Consider the following 16056-nt stretch of genomic DNA (forward strand, 5'->3'; position numbering starts at 1 on the left):
CTCCAGGTCCCTGGCTGCAGACAGCGAAGGGGAGCAGAGACCCGGGGACCTCATTCCTCCCCGCCAGCACTTCCACCACGGGTGACGGTACCCAGGACACCCCAGGGGACAGGAACCGTGTGGGCTGGCACCCTGGCTGCTGCTGGCAGGTGCCCGACTCACGATATCCTGGATCAGTGCTCATGCTCATGTCCTGATGACTCCGTGTCACTCAGTGCCGAGCCGTGCAACACGCTTCCCACGACTTTCCTGACCGTCCCTTTATTGTATCTGCCGTCGTACATTTGTTGGTGGAACTCGACTTTTTTTGATGTTGTCCTCGACTTAACCCTGGACTCCGGATCAGGGTGCTGCTCAGTCTCCTGCTCGGCCTGCCGGCCTCCACGCATCCCTTCATGTCTCCCTTTTTTCGTAACGGGCACCTGCGAGCTCCCCTGGGGCTGTGACCCGGATCCCTCCTCCCGGCTCTGCGGACGGCACAGCCCGTTCCTGCCGTTGGCCTCCGGCTTCCAAACTCCCGTCCCCCAGAGTCTCACGCTCTAGCTGGCCGCCCAACGCTGACCCGGGCTTCCCCGCGGGCACCTCAATCCCCCCAGGACCCAGACTGGCCTCCTGAAGCCCTAGCACGGGCACGTGTGTGGTTCCAGCCTCCTCACTCATTCGCTCCTGCCACGCATGCAGGGACGTCCTTTCTCAGCGACGTCCCCAGCACCAGCACACGGGGCTGTGGCTTCCACCTCACGCCGTCCGGGGTCGCCGGGCATCTCCCCCCAACCTGCCCCGCTCATGGTCTCCCTCTCACTGAGCTGGCCCAGCTGGGCGCTGCCCCGAAGCCACACTCCTCCCCGAGCACAACTCTTAGCCCCGTCGGAAACAGTGAGCACTCCGACCCTGGATGGCGCGGTTACAGGGTGGGAGCCCCCTTCAGCCTCCAGGGATGTGGCAAGTGCAGGGAGGAGTCCCCGCTCCCTGCACACCCACGCTCCCCACTCGGAAGTCCCAGCATGCACCAGGGTCAAGATAATGAGGAAGGAGCAGAAACGAGAAGGGGCACGTCTCTGAGAGATGGAGCACCAGACCCGCCCCTGCAGCCGGCGGCCAGTGGGGACCTTCCCGACGTTCAGAGGCCACATTTCCTCCAGAGAAATCCAGAGATGAAGCAGTTTTTACTCTGATTTTGGCGAATCCACTTTCATTTCCAACAATCTCCTCGAGAATCACACATTGCGGTGAAGGGGACAGAATGTTCTAGGCCCTAAGAAGACACGGGTTTGGAATATGGCTGCAGGGTGGAGCCTCGCCGGGCCTCGGTTTCTCCGCAGGGGCGACTTCCAGCGGACAGAGTGGGGGAGGAGGGGTCCCTAACTGGGGCCGCCGTTGCTGAGCTGTCCCGCCGTGAGGACGTCGCACTTCGATTTATTCCTACCCCTTTGTACCTGAGCAACATAACGTGACCATCAATCAAGAACTAATCATCCATTTCTGTATCTTTCCATTAAAAGGGACATTTCTCATCTGCTTGACAAAATGAGTTACGAGCCGCTGCAAACTCCACTCGCCGCCGCGAGTTCATTCGGGAGTGTCCACATCGCAGGAAGGAGCAGGACGGAGAGACCTCGGGGATGCGCTTATTTATCTTGATGACCTGTGAAATCAGTCCGTGTGGCTCCCCCGGGAGCGCTGGGTGCTGGGAGGACGGTTTAATTTCCTTGGGAGGCATGGGGTCCCCGTGTTGGTCTCTGCACTGCACTCGTGACTGATACTGCCTGTCGCAGTTACAGGGCCCGATAGGAAACGAAATGGTAAAAATAGGAGTCGTATTATAGATTTCCAGGTTGTGAATATTTTACAGTTGAATTCATCAAAAATTTAGCTCCGAGGCTGTGGACTGCGCCATAGGAGGTGCTAACCTGTGGCGTGAGTCCTGATTCACGAGGAGGGGAACACGGTTGTTCCGGGAGTCGGGCGACGGGAGTCAGCTCTAACCTCTGTTTCCCTTCCTGTCCGCATCGTTTACAGGATCGCAGGGCCAGCTTGGGGCTCCCAGAAACTCCATTCTGAGCAAAGTCTGAGAAATACACATCCTCGCGGCGAACTTTGCTTTGAAAAAAACCCCGTTAACTCGGGAATAAAAGGCGAGTCTTCAGGATGCAGAGCATGGTCTGCATCCTGAAGGGGACCTGCCTTTTCCTCCAGGGGCCTGTCCAGCTCCGGCTCCTGTGGACCCAGGTCCACTCTCAGCTCCAGGCGCCTGCTGTCCCCTCGCAGAAACGACGCCGCGGTCTCCCGGGGCGCCTCGGACCCCAGCGGCGGTGCCCTGCCTCCCCACCTGCCCCCTAGGTCACGGCCTCCCGCATCTGGGCTCGCCAACCGCCTCCCGGGTTCAGACGCGGTTCCAAAAGTCCCGGGTTCCAGAGTCGACGTCCGCCTTCGTCCTGTTTGCTTGGGCGCTGCCCAGCGGGTGAGCTGTTCCCAATTCATAGTCGCGTCACAGTGAAGGGTGAGTCTGTGGGTCTGTGTCTCCGTCCACGACCCGCACCTCCTGGAGTCGTCCCAGCACAGGCGTGCGTCTGTCCCGGGGCCTCTCCCCGTCTGCTTCAGGGACTCACGGGGACCCCTGGGGTGTGTTTGGGGCCCGTGAGCTTTGAGCTGCGTTTGCAGTGACACAAAGATGCCGTCGGCTGTTGCGCCATCCTCCTCCCATGAGGACACAGTGGCGGTTTCCAGAGGGGACACAGCTGTGGTTTCCCTGCAGACTGGGTGCCGGAGCTGGGCTGAGCCCGCACGACCCTCTGCAGCCGGGCATCCAGGACACGCACAGAAACAGGGGCTGGGGCCTCTCCGGTCACTGGATGCTTCCTTGTTTTGGAAAATACTGCCACAGTCCGTGAAAATATGTTATTTACGTCAACCTGCATGCGCCCATTGCTCTCACTTGAATTAATGAACCTAAGTGTCAGCTCCCTACTTTAATTTCTTTTTTTTAAAAAAATTATTTATTCCTGAGACACACAGAGAGAGGCAGAGACACAGGCAGAGGGAGAAGCAGGCTCCCTCGGGGAGCCCAACGTGGGACTTGATCCCAGGACCCCGGGGTCATGCCCTGGGCTGATGCTAAACCCCTGAGCCGCCTGGGCGTCCCGCCTACTTTAATTTCTAACGGAATTACTACCGAGGGATGGGGTCCAGGCCCATGTGCAGAGGGCCTGGGGCGGGGTGCAAGCTCTCAGAGCCCCCACCCTGCACACGTCACACCCTGTGCAAACCGTGTGAACTGCCTGTGGAGGGGAAAGTGCTGCGTGCACGCCCGCTTTGCTACCTTCTTCTCACTTTGCTGTGAGCAGCTAGGAATACGGCACCGTCTTCAGGCTCAGATGTCTAACGGGCACGTGCAGCCCAGCCCCGGGGTTCTGTGCTCACACGTGCGTATCCCCCTGGAGCTCGACGAGGGGTCTGAGGGCGAAGAGCACACGTTGGCTCCTGAAGCCCTGTGTCCACGCAGCTTCCCATTCGCGTGGCTGGGAGTGTCTGCCGAGCCACACTGGGCGTCCACATGGGGCTTCCCAGGCTGGGCCGACACCCAGGCCCTCGGGCTCCTGCCCCAGCTGCTCCCGGGACGGTGTCCCCGGGTCCCGTCCTGACGCCTGCGGGCGGCTCCGCGGTGAGGGCCATGCGGCAGCGGCGTGGGCGGCGGGCAGTCAGGATGGGCCGCTCAGGAAGGGCTCATGTGGGTCTAAGGCTTTGGGGGAGGCCGGGGCCTGCCTGTAGGAGGAGGCACCTGAGTGGGGGCGCAGACGGTGGGCGACCGCGAGCCTCGGTGGGCGCCCGTCGACGGGGAGTCTCCACGGGCTCTGGCTCGCCCCCCACTTCCCTCCCCTGCACCGGGGCCACCCTCCTGCTCCTCTTCCTCAGGTGAGAACACGGCCCTGTTTCGAGTTGCGTCTCATATTTCCCACGATCCCTGTGTATCTGGAGCAGTTGCGCCTGTGCCCCTTACAAACGCCCCCTCCCCCGGCTCCTGGGCACAGCCCGCCCGTGCGCCTTGGTGGCAACCAGGCTACCCCGTTTCTTCATCTGTTGCAAATGATCGTAGCATTGGACTGCAGGTCGTCCCAAGGGCCGCGTCAACATGATGCACGAAGGAAGGATCTCCACGCCAGCCGCACCGGGTTTTGTGTGGATGTTGAATATTCCGGGCGGGCTCCCCCTTGGTCCCTCGGCCGTCAGTGCTCACACCTGCCAGTGCTCCACTTCCTGCTCTGCTTAAGAACTACGGACACGTACCCTGGGATTTGAGGGGTAGCGGAGCTGATCGAAGCCGGAGAACATCCCCGAAACTGCACGGACACAAGCGGCGCCGCCAACTGCCCACCCTGCCACGGGATCCCACGCAGAGCCACGGGCACCTGCTCGCACGCAGCTGGCGATGCCGTGACATCGAGGCCACGGCCCAGACGCCCACGGACACGCACCCGGCTCCGGACAAGAGTGGTCGTGCCCGCACGGGGCAGCCGCGGGGCCAGGCTGTGGTGCTTCACCGGCTCTCAGGCTCAGGTGCGCGGCGTGGGCCTCACCGGCACGGAGTCTCCTCCTCATGCAGGTGTCCTCCCCGAGGTCCTCCTGTGCTGGCCTCCCTTCTCACGCCTGCATCTCTGCATCGCCGCTGGACCCGCGGCCCCTCTCGGCCGTGACCTCCGCACCCCTCACCGCGGGAAGGCGGGGAAATCTGGCAGGTCACACACAATGCTCTCACGTCCCTGTTCCCGGCGTTTGGCATTTGTTTCAGGATGATTTACAACAAGTGCGTTGCTTTTGGATCCATTACTGAAACGAGGTGAGATCCGTCCTGTGTTTGGAGAGGGGAGCGTGGGCCTGTGGCCACCCCCACCGGAGTTTGTGGCTGGCCTGGGGTGAGGTCACAGACTAGCCGGGGCGGGGGGGGTCACGGGCTGACTGGGGGTCTCAAGCTGGCCCGGGGGGGTCTCAGGCTGGCCCGGGGGGGTCACAGGCTGGCCCAGGGAGGGTCACAGGCTGGCCCGGGGGAGTCTCAGGCTGGCCCGGGGAGGGTCACAGGCTGGCCTGGGGGGTCTCCGGCTGGGGCTGTGCTCCTGGGGCCTGGCCCAACACCCCTCCCTAAGCCCTCCCACACCCCTGCTCCTGAGCCTCTCACAAACTCATGTGTTACTTTTACTTTTCTTTTTTTAAAAATATCCACCTATCATTTCAGATGCATGAAGATTTATTTTGTTTTGCCTTATTTTTCCCTCCTTTTAAAAAAAATCCTAGAGTGAACAGAGGATGACAGATTTCATACCTGCCGCGGAGTGGAATGTGTGCTGGGCCCAGACTCTTCCCAGCTTTCCTGCCTCCCCTTGGGGACTGGGAGCACCTGGGGTCACCCCCACTGCTCCAAACCTCTGCCCCTGACCTACCTCCTGCACAACTGTGGGTAATGTGGCCCCACCACGTGGGGTTCACGTCAGCTGAGCTGTAATCACGCGGCCCGGTGCAGGTGCAGTGAACGCGGAGCCTCCCGCCTGGTGGTCAGTGAGCTGCAGGCCCTCCTGGCCCGTGGGGGGACGCTGGGGACCTCAGCCTCAGGTGGTCTCACATCTGCCTTTGGGGGGCTGCTATCGGGGAGCCTCACGATTGGTCTGCCTGGGTCTCCTCTCCAGCCCGGCCCTAGCCTTTCCTCTCTGGGCCATGCCCACTCTTTTCAGGGTCCCTCCCTTGTAGGGAGCCTCCCACCCCACCAAGCCCTCTGCATAGAAGCCCATCACCCCTGACCTCCTATGTCATCTTGGGGGACAATTTCTGGCTGCTGCCCAGCAACTTCCTTTAATTCAGGTCCAGCTGCAGCAAGCCTGGCAGATTTCCTTAAAAAGAAAGCCCTGAAGACAGATGACATGTGCAGCCATTTGCCAGGGCAGCCGTGACAAACTACCAGTGTCCAGGTGGCTCGAAACAGCAGAGATTTATTCTCACGCAGCGTGGAGGTCAGAGAGGGCAGCGCCAAGCTCCCTGCAGAGGCCCCAGGCAGGGCTCTTCCCTGCCTCTCCAGCCCCTGGGTGCTCCTGGGCTGTGGCCATGCCCCCCGTCATCACAGCCCCTGTCATCACATGGCCCCTCCGTGTGCATCCGTGTGTCCTCTCCTCTCTTAGAAGGACTCCAGTCATTACATTTAGGGCTCATTCGAACCCAGGGTGGTCTTATTCTGAGTTCCCTAACCTGGCTGGGCTTGGAACCTCCTTCTGGGGACCCATGAGTTCCCACCACGGCTTCCTTCCCCATCACTTCATTTCACACACATTTGTCCACCCGGAGCCCCAGCCTCCAGAGTCCCAGTCAGAGGGTGAGCGGGGTGTCAGCAGGAATCAGCAAGTTAATATGCAACCTTTTTGCTTGAGGGAATATTGCCTTCAGGAACCCGGCCCACTGGGATAGGAGCTTGTGTCTCCCCTGTCATGCGCCAGTGCGGAAACCGCCTCCTCCTCCGCCTCCTCCCCCACCTCCTCCCTCGGCCTCCCAGGGACCCACAAGAACGTGACCTGGGACCCACGTTCCAGGAGCAGATGGGGCTCTTCCCACTTCCTGGCAGGTGAGTGCGGCCTTGGCACCGTCACTGCTCCCTGTGGGTGACTGGTGAGCCTCATGTCTCTCTGTTGGCAGGGGTGGGATGGCGCCGACTCCCTCCATGCCTCGGTGACAGGTGCAGGGACAGTTTCTGTAGTCCCTCACTCTGAGAAGCAGCAAAGATGCAACAGGCCCAGCACCAGGCCCTTGGCTAGGAGGCATAAGAGTGCACCCACACAGCTGTGGCGACCTGGTTAATTAGAATTCAGGGACATTCACTTTAGTAGAAGAGCAATTAGGGGCTTTGCCTGCGTGTGTGGGGGAGCGAGCTGGTGACGAGGGAGGCTGGATGGCCTGCACCCTCCAGATGGGAATCAGCATGCTCCCGGAGAGTGAACCGTTGCCAGCCCTGCCTCCCATCTGCCCGGAGGGGACATGCTGGAGCGTATACAAAAATAACTCCGGATTTCAGGTTGTTCTCAGCATCCTAGCTTTACAAGGGTTGATCCTAAAATCACAATTTCGTGTCTCAAGTACTCACAGTTCCTCCTGCACCCTGCCAGCTATGGACGGCTGGCACTGCAGTGTGGGTGGACATGTTCTTTTATGGGTCTTTCTCAAAGAACACAGATGAGTGTAGTTATCACCACTTGATGCTGCCAGAGTCATATTTGCAGCTTGCAACGGGCCCACTCATTCATCTGATGACTGTTCATTGATCCACATGACCTAAGAATACGAGATGCATATGACTCAGAGCAAGAAGCAATACATTCGATCAGCAAGTGTGCATTTCGTTGATTGGGGTTTTGCAAAGGGAAGTCCAGGCAGTGCCTGGAGTCCAGGAATGCTCCTCTCAGCAGGTGTCACAAAGGGCACACCCACTGCAGCGTGGAGATGGCCAAGGAGAGGGATAGGGACCTGGGGCATAGGCAGGTGCAGAGAAGGTAGAGACGCACAAGGCCTTGGAAAGAGTCCCAGAAGGCCATGCAGTCAAGCAGAGAAGTGACGTGATTCCAGTAGCAGTGTTGGAGACTTCTTCCAGCAGCTGCTGGGTGAAGAGGGTGTCTGAAGCAGGCAGAGGGAGGCGGGCTATTGGGGCAGCTTTGGGGGTGGTGGGAGTTTGGGCCAAAGGAAGACAGACGAGACAGAGATAAGTGAGCAGCTAGGAATAGCCGGGAGTTGTGGAATGGTGAGCGGGCGTGGGCTCAGGACAGAGGAATGCGGGCCCTGGAGCCAGGCCCTTGTTAGGTTTTTCTGGAGCTGGTGGCCAGCCAAGCATTGGACCACAGATCTCACTGTATATGAATTATGTCTAAATAAAGATGTTAAAAACCACTTTATCAATAAGGTAGAAAAAAATAGATGAAATAGACAAACTCACAGAAAAAAAAAGCCTTACTAAATTGGCACAAATAATAGCAAATCTGAATTATTTAAAATCTGACAAAGGAGATTGCCCTATAATCAAAATCCCTCACATGCACATGCAAACACACAAACTTCAGCTTAGTTGCCTAGTGGCTGAAGTTTTTCTAAATATTCAAGAGCTCAGATCTGTTGTAACCAAACTGTTCCAGACATTACAAAATGAAAGAGCATTTCTCAGCCCATTTATGGGACCAGCAGGACTTTGACATCTAAGCTTGGAAAATTAAAAGAAGGGAAGTTTATAGGATGGCCTCTCTTATAAATGTAGACAAAGAAATCCTAAGCAAAATACTAGCAAACCAAACCTATACACATATCATATCATAAATGATCATAGCCAAGTTTGGCTTATTCTAAAATGCAATATGGTTTGACATTAAAATATTAGCTACTACCCTGCTTTCAGTTCAAATGTACAGATTCATAAATGAACATTGTTTGCACTCTAACAATTAAAGCATTCCAGATACTTGAAAAAATATGTATGTCAAAGGCAAGAACATCAAGAGTCCAGGACTAAAGCAACATAAATGATCTAAAGTCCAGATAGTGAGGAATTAGTACTGCTCCTGCCCCCGGTGGGACTGCAGAAGGAATCCTGTAGGTACAGGCAAGAGAAGCCCGCCCAGGTTCTTACAGACTTTCAACAACATGGTTTGGCACCAGATAGTCCCTGGATAATATGCAGCAGCAGTGGCTTCTCTCAAGTATAAGTCACATGCTTTCAAAAGTGGGAGGCATTCCAGGAGAGCTGAGAGACCCCCAGCTCCTGAGGACAATTGGGGTGATGTGTGGTTGCTGAGACAAATCCCTGATGCATTCCAGGCTTTCAAAGTTAATCTGAAGAGAAAGGGGAGGGGAGCAGATAAGAATCTCTCTAACGAATTGCAATCCATCCCAGGAGGTAGGAGAACCAAGGGCGGCATCCACAGAGCCTGCGGTGGGGCAGAGGAGAAACACTCTGAGCTCAAAGAGCCTTCATTAGGACTGGACGAAAGCCCTAACTGGAGCTGGTGTCCCCAACAACCCAAAAACAGGCCACCAAACCCACATTAGAAAAATACCATCCACAGAGGCATAATTCTCTTTAGTGCTCAGAATCTAGGCTCTGAAAAGGAAGTTTTTTTTGATACATCCTCTCAAAATATTTGGAACTGATGATAAACTAATGCAAGGCCCAGAACCAGCTCAACTGTGGGTCAGGCTTTGAGACAGTGCCCTATTCTGGATGTGAATATTATTGATTGCAGTCCGGGCTTTTCTTATGTGCTGTGCATCCAAAATGGTTTTAGGATATCATACACACACACACACACACACACACACACACAGAAATGTGACTCATTTTCTAGAGAGGAAACAGTGAATAGAAGAAGAGTCAGAGAAGACTGCTATGTTGAGTCATCAGACGGGACTTTGAAATAATTTAGTTAAAAAATGTCAAAGACCTAGTGGATATATATTAAGAATGGCAAAAATGCAAGATGGAACAGGATGGAACTGAATCTGTGTTGGACAAACTTCAGAACAAGAGACTTGACCTCTTTCCTGCCAGGGACTCCATCTGGTCTACACTGGCTAAGGACTCCGGGTGAAAGGTAAGTGCTATGAGGCGGGCCCAGAACAAAACAAACAAAAGAAAGGCAAAGACCCACTACTGCTTCCCACTAGAGACAGACTTAACTGTAAGATACAGGACAGACAGAAGGACGGGAGGTGGAGGAAAGAGGCCCCATGCCGACACTGGCGGTACTGCTACCAAACAGCCGACTTTAGGAGAACGAGTTTTGGTGGACATGAAGACAGCTGATTTTATAATGATAGAGCGATAGATTCATCAAAGAGATGCAACATATTAGGTAAGTCTTGGCCTAACAGCAGAGGTTCAAAACACATGAAGCAAAATTGTCAGAAACCAAGACAGAAATATGCAGACACGTAATCATGGCTCACAGTTTTTATCACCAATCTTTCCATTGCTTGAAAGAATAGGGAAATTATCTGTGTATAATATGAAAATGATTGTCAACCTACATGTATCACTTGAAATTTATACAAACACCCTAGGCAACCTCTGCAGGATGTGTGTTCTTTGCAATCACGAGTGAAACTTTCTTCAAGATAGACCCTATGTGGGCTGTAGAAACAGTGTTGATATATACAAAGGAATTAAATAGAAAAAGAGTTATACAGAACATATGCTCTAACAATGGTTTTATTTTTTTTAAAGAGAGACAGAGACACAGGCGGAGGGAGAAGCAGGCTCCACGCAGGGAGCCCGATGTGGGACTCCATACAGGGACTCCGGGATCCTGCCCTGAGCCAAAGGCAGATGCTCAACTACTGAGCCACCCAGGCATCACTCTAACAATGGTTTTAGACTGGAGATCAATAACAGTGACATACTTAGGGACCCCTGGGTGACTCAGCGGGTGAGCGTCTGCCTTCGGCTCAGGTCATGATCCCATGGTCCTGGGATCGAGTCCCACATTGGGCTCCCTGTGAGGAGCCTGCTTCTCCCTCCACCTGTGTCTCTCTTTATGTGTCTCTCATGAATAAACAAATAAATAAATCTTAAAAAAAATCCTAATGAGATACTTAAATCATCCACAAATATTTGGAGGTTAACCTGTGACTGCTAAATACTGCGGGGATGGAAGAAGAAACCATAGAGGGAATGCGATCATATTTCAAATTGAATCATAATGAAAACCTAACATATCAAAATCGTTGGTATGCAGCTAGTGAATTCAGGGAGAAATTTATGGCTTATATTTTTAAAAAATGGTATAAATAAATAAAATATGATTCTACCTTAAGAAAAACCAGTAGTAGAAAAGCAAACTTAAAGTGAGTGGAAGAACTAAGATCAGTAATGGATACAATAGAAAATTAAAAAAGCAACAAAAACAAAGGGTGTTTCTTTGAAAAACTAATAGTAATGAACTTCCAACAACACCGATTGAATGCAGCAAAAGGAAGAAAATAGAAATCACCAACGTCAGGAAGTGCAGACATTACATGCACTGGAAGGGGAAGTTATCAATTCTTTATGAACAGAATCTCAACAATTTTGATGAAGCAAAAAATTCCTTGAAAAATACAGAGTACCACACTGGACCTAAGAAGACACAGAAAGTCTAAGCAAACCTACATCTATTACGTAAATTGAATTCATAATCAGAAATATCCCCAAGAAGGAAATTGCATATTCAGATGGCTTCATCGGAGAATTGAACCAAACATTTATTATTAATACCAATATTACACAAACTCTTTCATAAATAGCATACGAGGGGCCCAAGTGCCGGCAAAGGAATCGTCAAGAAGCAGAACTGCAGATTCACCACCATCGCTCTTGCAAGAAGATGCAGAAATACTTAATGAAACGTTGATGTTCAAACCCAGCAATAAATGAAAAGATTAAAACCGTGACTGAGCTTCATCCCAAGAATGTGAGATTAGTTTAATATTCACAAATCAAGGTGCTATAGCTCATCGGGAGAATAAGAGCAAAAACAAACATGATTATATTCGCACACGAAGCAGAAGCACATGATCAAGTGCACAGTGGAATCTCCCCGCAAAGGAGGAGTGGAAGCGGATCTGCAAAATCTGCTAAAGGAGTATTTATGAAAAGCCTGAAGCTAACATCTTAATTAATGGTAAAAAGCTGACAGTGATCCAGCAGTTCCACTTAGGCCCCCGAGTTGAAAGCAGAGTCTCGAGGGGATGTTTGTAGACTCGCGTTTGCAGTGGCATCGCTCACGGCAGCTCAGACACGGAAGCGGCGTGTGCGTCCATCAGTGGAACAGAACGTGGTCCATCCAGATGATGGCGAAGCGTTCCACCTTCCGAAGGGAGGAAGCCCTGACACCTGCTAGGACGTGGGTGAAGCTCGGGGCCGCTGTGTTAGTGGAAACGAGCCAGTCACACACACACACACATGTGCACCAAATCCCACGATTCCACTTACGTGAGGTACCCAGCAGAGTCAGACCCACGGAGGCAGAGAGCGGGTGGTGGTGCCAGGGGGCAGGGGACAGGATGACTTGGGAAGATGGAAAGGTTCTGGAGATGGATGGGGTTGGTGTTTGTACATTATGAATGTATATAAAACCACTTACAAACAGTTGAGATTGGTAAACTTGATGCTACACATATCTTCCCACGTTAAAAAATTGGAAAAAAAAAAGGGAATAAATCTAGGATATGTACCTGTTCTGTCTCTACTCAAAGATTATGCAGGAGGTTCTTACGACTCAGGATGGAAAACAAAGAAAATAAAAACAACGAAATTTGGAAAAAACAAAGCTGCCAGCAGCATTGTGTTCACATCAATTCCGCGCAATAGAGCGAGGGAACCGACCCAGCCAGGCGGCAGGACACAATTCTGTCCCACTGCTGGTATTTACTGGCTAGGACGTGCTGGGGGTGTGCATGCAGGGGCGCCCGGGGGCTCAGTGGGTGGGCGCCTGCCTTGGGCTCCAGGCATGACCCCGGTCCCACATTGGGCTCCCTGAAGGGAGCCTGCTTCTCCCCCTGCCTGTGACTGTGCCTCTCTCTCTGTGTCTCATGAATAAATAAATAAAATCTTTTTTAAAAAAAGAATGTCTATGCAGGGTCATTCATAATTGCCCCAAACTGAAGATGGCCAAGCAGTCTATCAACAGGAGAGCAGATAAACAATGGGAGCGCACCCATAAGACGGACGATTTTCTCAGTAATAGGGAAAAAGATGCACGTCGGACCGTGACGCTTCCTCACGGAAGCACCCGGCGGAGGAGCTGAGGCAAAAGTGCACACACCGTGTGTTCGGTCTGCGTGGACTTTGAATGAGGCAAAACTAGTCTGCGGGGGGCAGGAGCCAGTTATTGGTGGTGGGGGAACCTGTGGGGACACCTTTCTGGGAGGATGGGGATGTGTTATATCTCGTTTTGGGTGCAGGTAACACGGATGCACATGACTGATAAAACTTAGTGACCTGAACGTGCAAGGATTTTGTGCCTTTGTATGTCAATTATACCTTTAAAAAAAAAAGAACCAAAAAATTTTAATGTAATTCACCACATTAATAGAATAAGCTAAAATAATCACTTTAACAGGTGCAACATAAAGCCCTTAGAAAACATCAGTGTTCGTTCATGATAAAAACCCTTAGCGAGCCGATCGATAGAAGAGTGGAACTGCCTTAACCTGACAGGGCGACATACGCCCTTGGGATAGGATAACGGAGTCTTTTCACCGGAAAGGGAACGAGAAAAGGGTGCTTATTGTCACCGCCGCTTTTTAACATTGGACTGAAGAGTTCTAGCTGGTATAGCAAGGCCAGCGGGTGGGGGGAGAAGAAAGTATGGGGATTGGAATATAAGAAATAAAATTTATTTGACTACAACATAATTGATTATATAAAACTTCAAAAAGGTCATGGAATAATTATTAGAATTAATAAGCTGTATTTATTGTGGCTACTGGAACAAGGTAAATACCAAGTTTGTCTTTACATAGAAGCCAACAATTAGAAATGGAATTTTAAAAATGTTATATAAACAGTATCAGAAATATTAAACACAAAGGAATAAATCTAATAAGGAGTGTGCACGACCTCTGAAGAGAAAATGTTACTGGAGAAATTAGCCCAAGATGCAGGGAGGGTGTGTGTGGTGGTGGCATGGGGTTTGGAGGGGGTCCTGAGGGCGGAGGGGCCGGGTGGGGAGGCGGGCGGAGGGGGCGGCCTGGAGGTCTCATATTTGGGGCAGCGAGAAGCAAGACACCTACCCCAGGGCCCTGCTCTGGCCATGTTGGATGAGACGGTGTCTCGCAGGCCGAGCGAAGGGAGGGAGTCAAGGACACGACCCGATGCGAGAGCGTGGAGCCCGTTTAATCCACAACAACACGGTGGACGCCGATCTGAAGCCTAACGAGGGGTGGCGGGGCCTGTGCCCCATCCACATGGCCGGACACCCAGCAGAGGACTTGCCAGCGCGAGAAGGCCATCCCCTTGGGTTTGGAGACATCAAGTGGGAGGCGGCGGTCCCCCCTCCGAGCTGCGATGGCCTGAGGGTGGCGTGTCCTTCACCACCTGCCTTCCTCTAGTTCATAGACCGAGCATCCGTTGTGTTCTCGTCACTGGCAGTGTAGACCTCGGCCCCTGGGGGATCCCGTGAGGCTGTGCTGCGTCCCCGCCGGCCTCCACTCTCCAGTCGTGGAACCCCGCGCTCAGAGCGGGTGCTTGGGAGGGGACACGTGCCGACGGGGACGGCCTCTGCTCCTCGGCTCCGGAGAATGACCTGTAGGTGGGCGGCTCTCCCACGTGCCCCGTTATTCAGGGGGCTGTTCAGCTGAAATCGTTCAAGGGATCCACAGTGGGTTACATAGCAATTGCCGGCTGCGACACCAACCCCCCCCTCCCCCCGAGCCCTTTGGGCAGCTGACAAACGAGGGTGTGAAATGACTCTTTGTTCCCTGTTAATACTGTGGGGGGAATGCAGAATCGGGCCTTCCAGTCGGAGATGGGCAAGCAAAGCGGGAGCGAGTGGCGGGGTGGGGGGACCAACGGCCTGGTGCGTTAGCTCGTTAAACCAGTGGGCTGCACAGCGCCCACCGAGGACGCGCTCACCATGGCTTGAGCCGCGCCGACGGGGGGCACCGCCCCGGCTTCCTTCCCGCCACACGGCCTGGCCCCCCGGAGTCCTCTCAGTGACGCAGGGAGGGGGGCGCCTCCGCAGGACGCGGGAGCCCCCCAAATGCTGTGCGGTGTGGCCACTTCACGTGTGGTCCTCTTAGGGAGGCCGCCCCACACCCTGCACCCTCATCGGACGAAAGACACGGGGTGGGGGGGTGACAGTCCTCAACTACCATTTTTCCTGAGGCTTTCTTTGTATTGTATTACTTTAAAATTTTTTTTTTTTTTATTTGAGAGAGAGAAAGAGAGAGAGTGAGCAGGAGATGGAGCAGAGAGAGAGGGAGAAGCAGCTCCCCGCTGAGCAGGGAGCCTGATGTGGGGCTCGATCTCAGGACCCCGGGATCCCGCCCTGAGCGACCGGCAGACACGTCACTCATGGAGCCCCCAGGTGCCCCGTGTGAAATTACCGTTAAGCCCACTTCGGGGGCTCTCGGACCGCAGCCTCCTGGCTCCCGAGGTCTCTCCATCATTCCAAGAACATCGTTTTACACGCACACACGGCCTCCAGGGGGTCCCTCTCACACAGCCGGCTCCTGGTTGTGAAGGACGCGTGGCCCACTCTCCACGGATGCGGCTCCCGCCAGGCCCTGGAGGACGCTCTGCTCGGCCACACCTTCTCTTGGGATATCACTGTGTCACCCGCGGCAGCTGCTGGGGAAAGCCACAGAGTCATGCGGCCCTGAGACACGCCGGATTGGTCGCCATGGCCACCATGCCATCGGGTGTCTGGGTGCCCCTGTTCTCGGAGTGACTGAACCTCCCCCGTTGCTGCAGCCCCTCCCCTGACACCTGCTGCCTCGCTGAGCTGCCTCTCGACCTCGGCAGCGCCCAGCACCCTCCCCTCTGGTTAAGGACATCAGCCCCGTCCCTCTACCTCCTCATGGACTCCCCTCACTGCTAGTCCCCCTGGCCTGTGTCACTGCACTTCCCCTGAAATTCAGACATGCCTGGGCTGCTCTCATCTTAGTGAAAAGTAGGCCAGTAGACCCCCTTGAAGAAAAGGTGTCTTTGTCCCAGGGGAGCCCTCCATGTGCTCCTCCCGCCGATGGGTCATGAGGGGCTGTGCTCACCCCTTGCACGGCCCAGAGTCCCAGGAGCCTGTCTAGTCTCCCACCTTCTGCTGGAAATGCCTCCTGCCCAGCGGGGGTCGGGTGGCTAGCCTGGTGGCTACTCTTAACGCTCTGTCTTCCTCGCCTCCGTGCAGACGCTGGAGCTGCGCACCAAGCTCTCTTCTTTTTAAAATTTAAATGCAATTAATTAACATATAATATAGTATTAGTTTCAGAGAGACAAGTCAGCGAGTCATCAGCTGTATAAACACCTGGTGCTCAGCCCATCGCGTGCCCTCCTTCAGGCCCATCCCCCAG

General features: G+C 53.9%; 1 long non-coding RNA gene across 2 annotated transcripts; it reads right to left on the minus strand.

Moving 5' to 3' along the window:
- Positions 1–5790: 5790 nt before the first annotated feature.
- Positions 5791–15296, minus strand: LOC106559363. 2 transcript variants are annotated; one of them, XR_005365159.1, is made up of 4 exons: positions 15097–15296; positions 13783–14345; positions 7115–7302; positions 5791–6823 (listed from the first exon to the last, which is right to left on the minus strand). It is a non-coding gene; the product is annotated as an uncharacterized LOC106559363 (long non-coding RNA). The 2 variants fall into 2 exon arrangements; XR_005365158.1 differs by lacking the exon at positions 15097–15296 and having other exon boundaries at positions 13783–14382.
- Between the last annotated feature and the right edge of the window lie 760 nt (positions 15297–16056).

This window comes from Canis lupus, chromosome 10, assembly GCF_011100685.1.
Source record: "Canis lupus familiaris isolate Mischka breed German Shepherd chromosome 10, alternate assembly UU_Cfam_GSD_1.0, whole genome shotgun sequence".
NCBI lineage: Eukaryota > Metazoa > Chordata > Mammalia > Carnivora > Canidae > Canis > Canis lupus.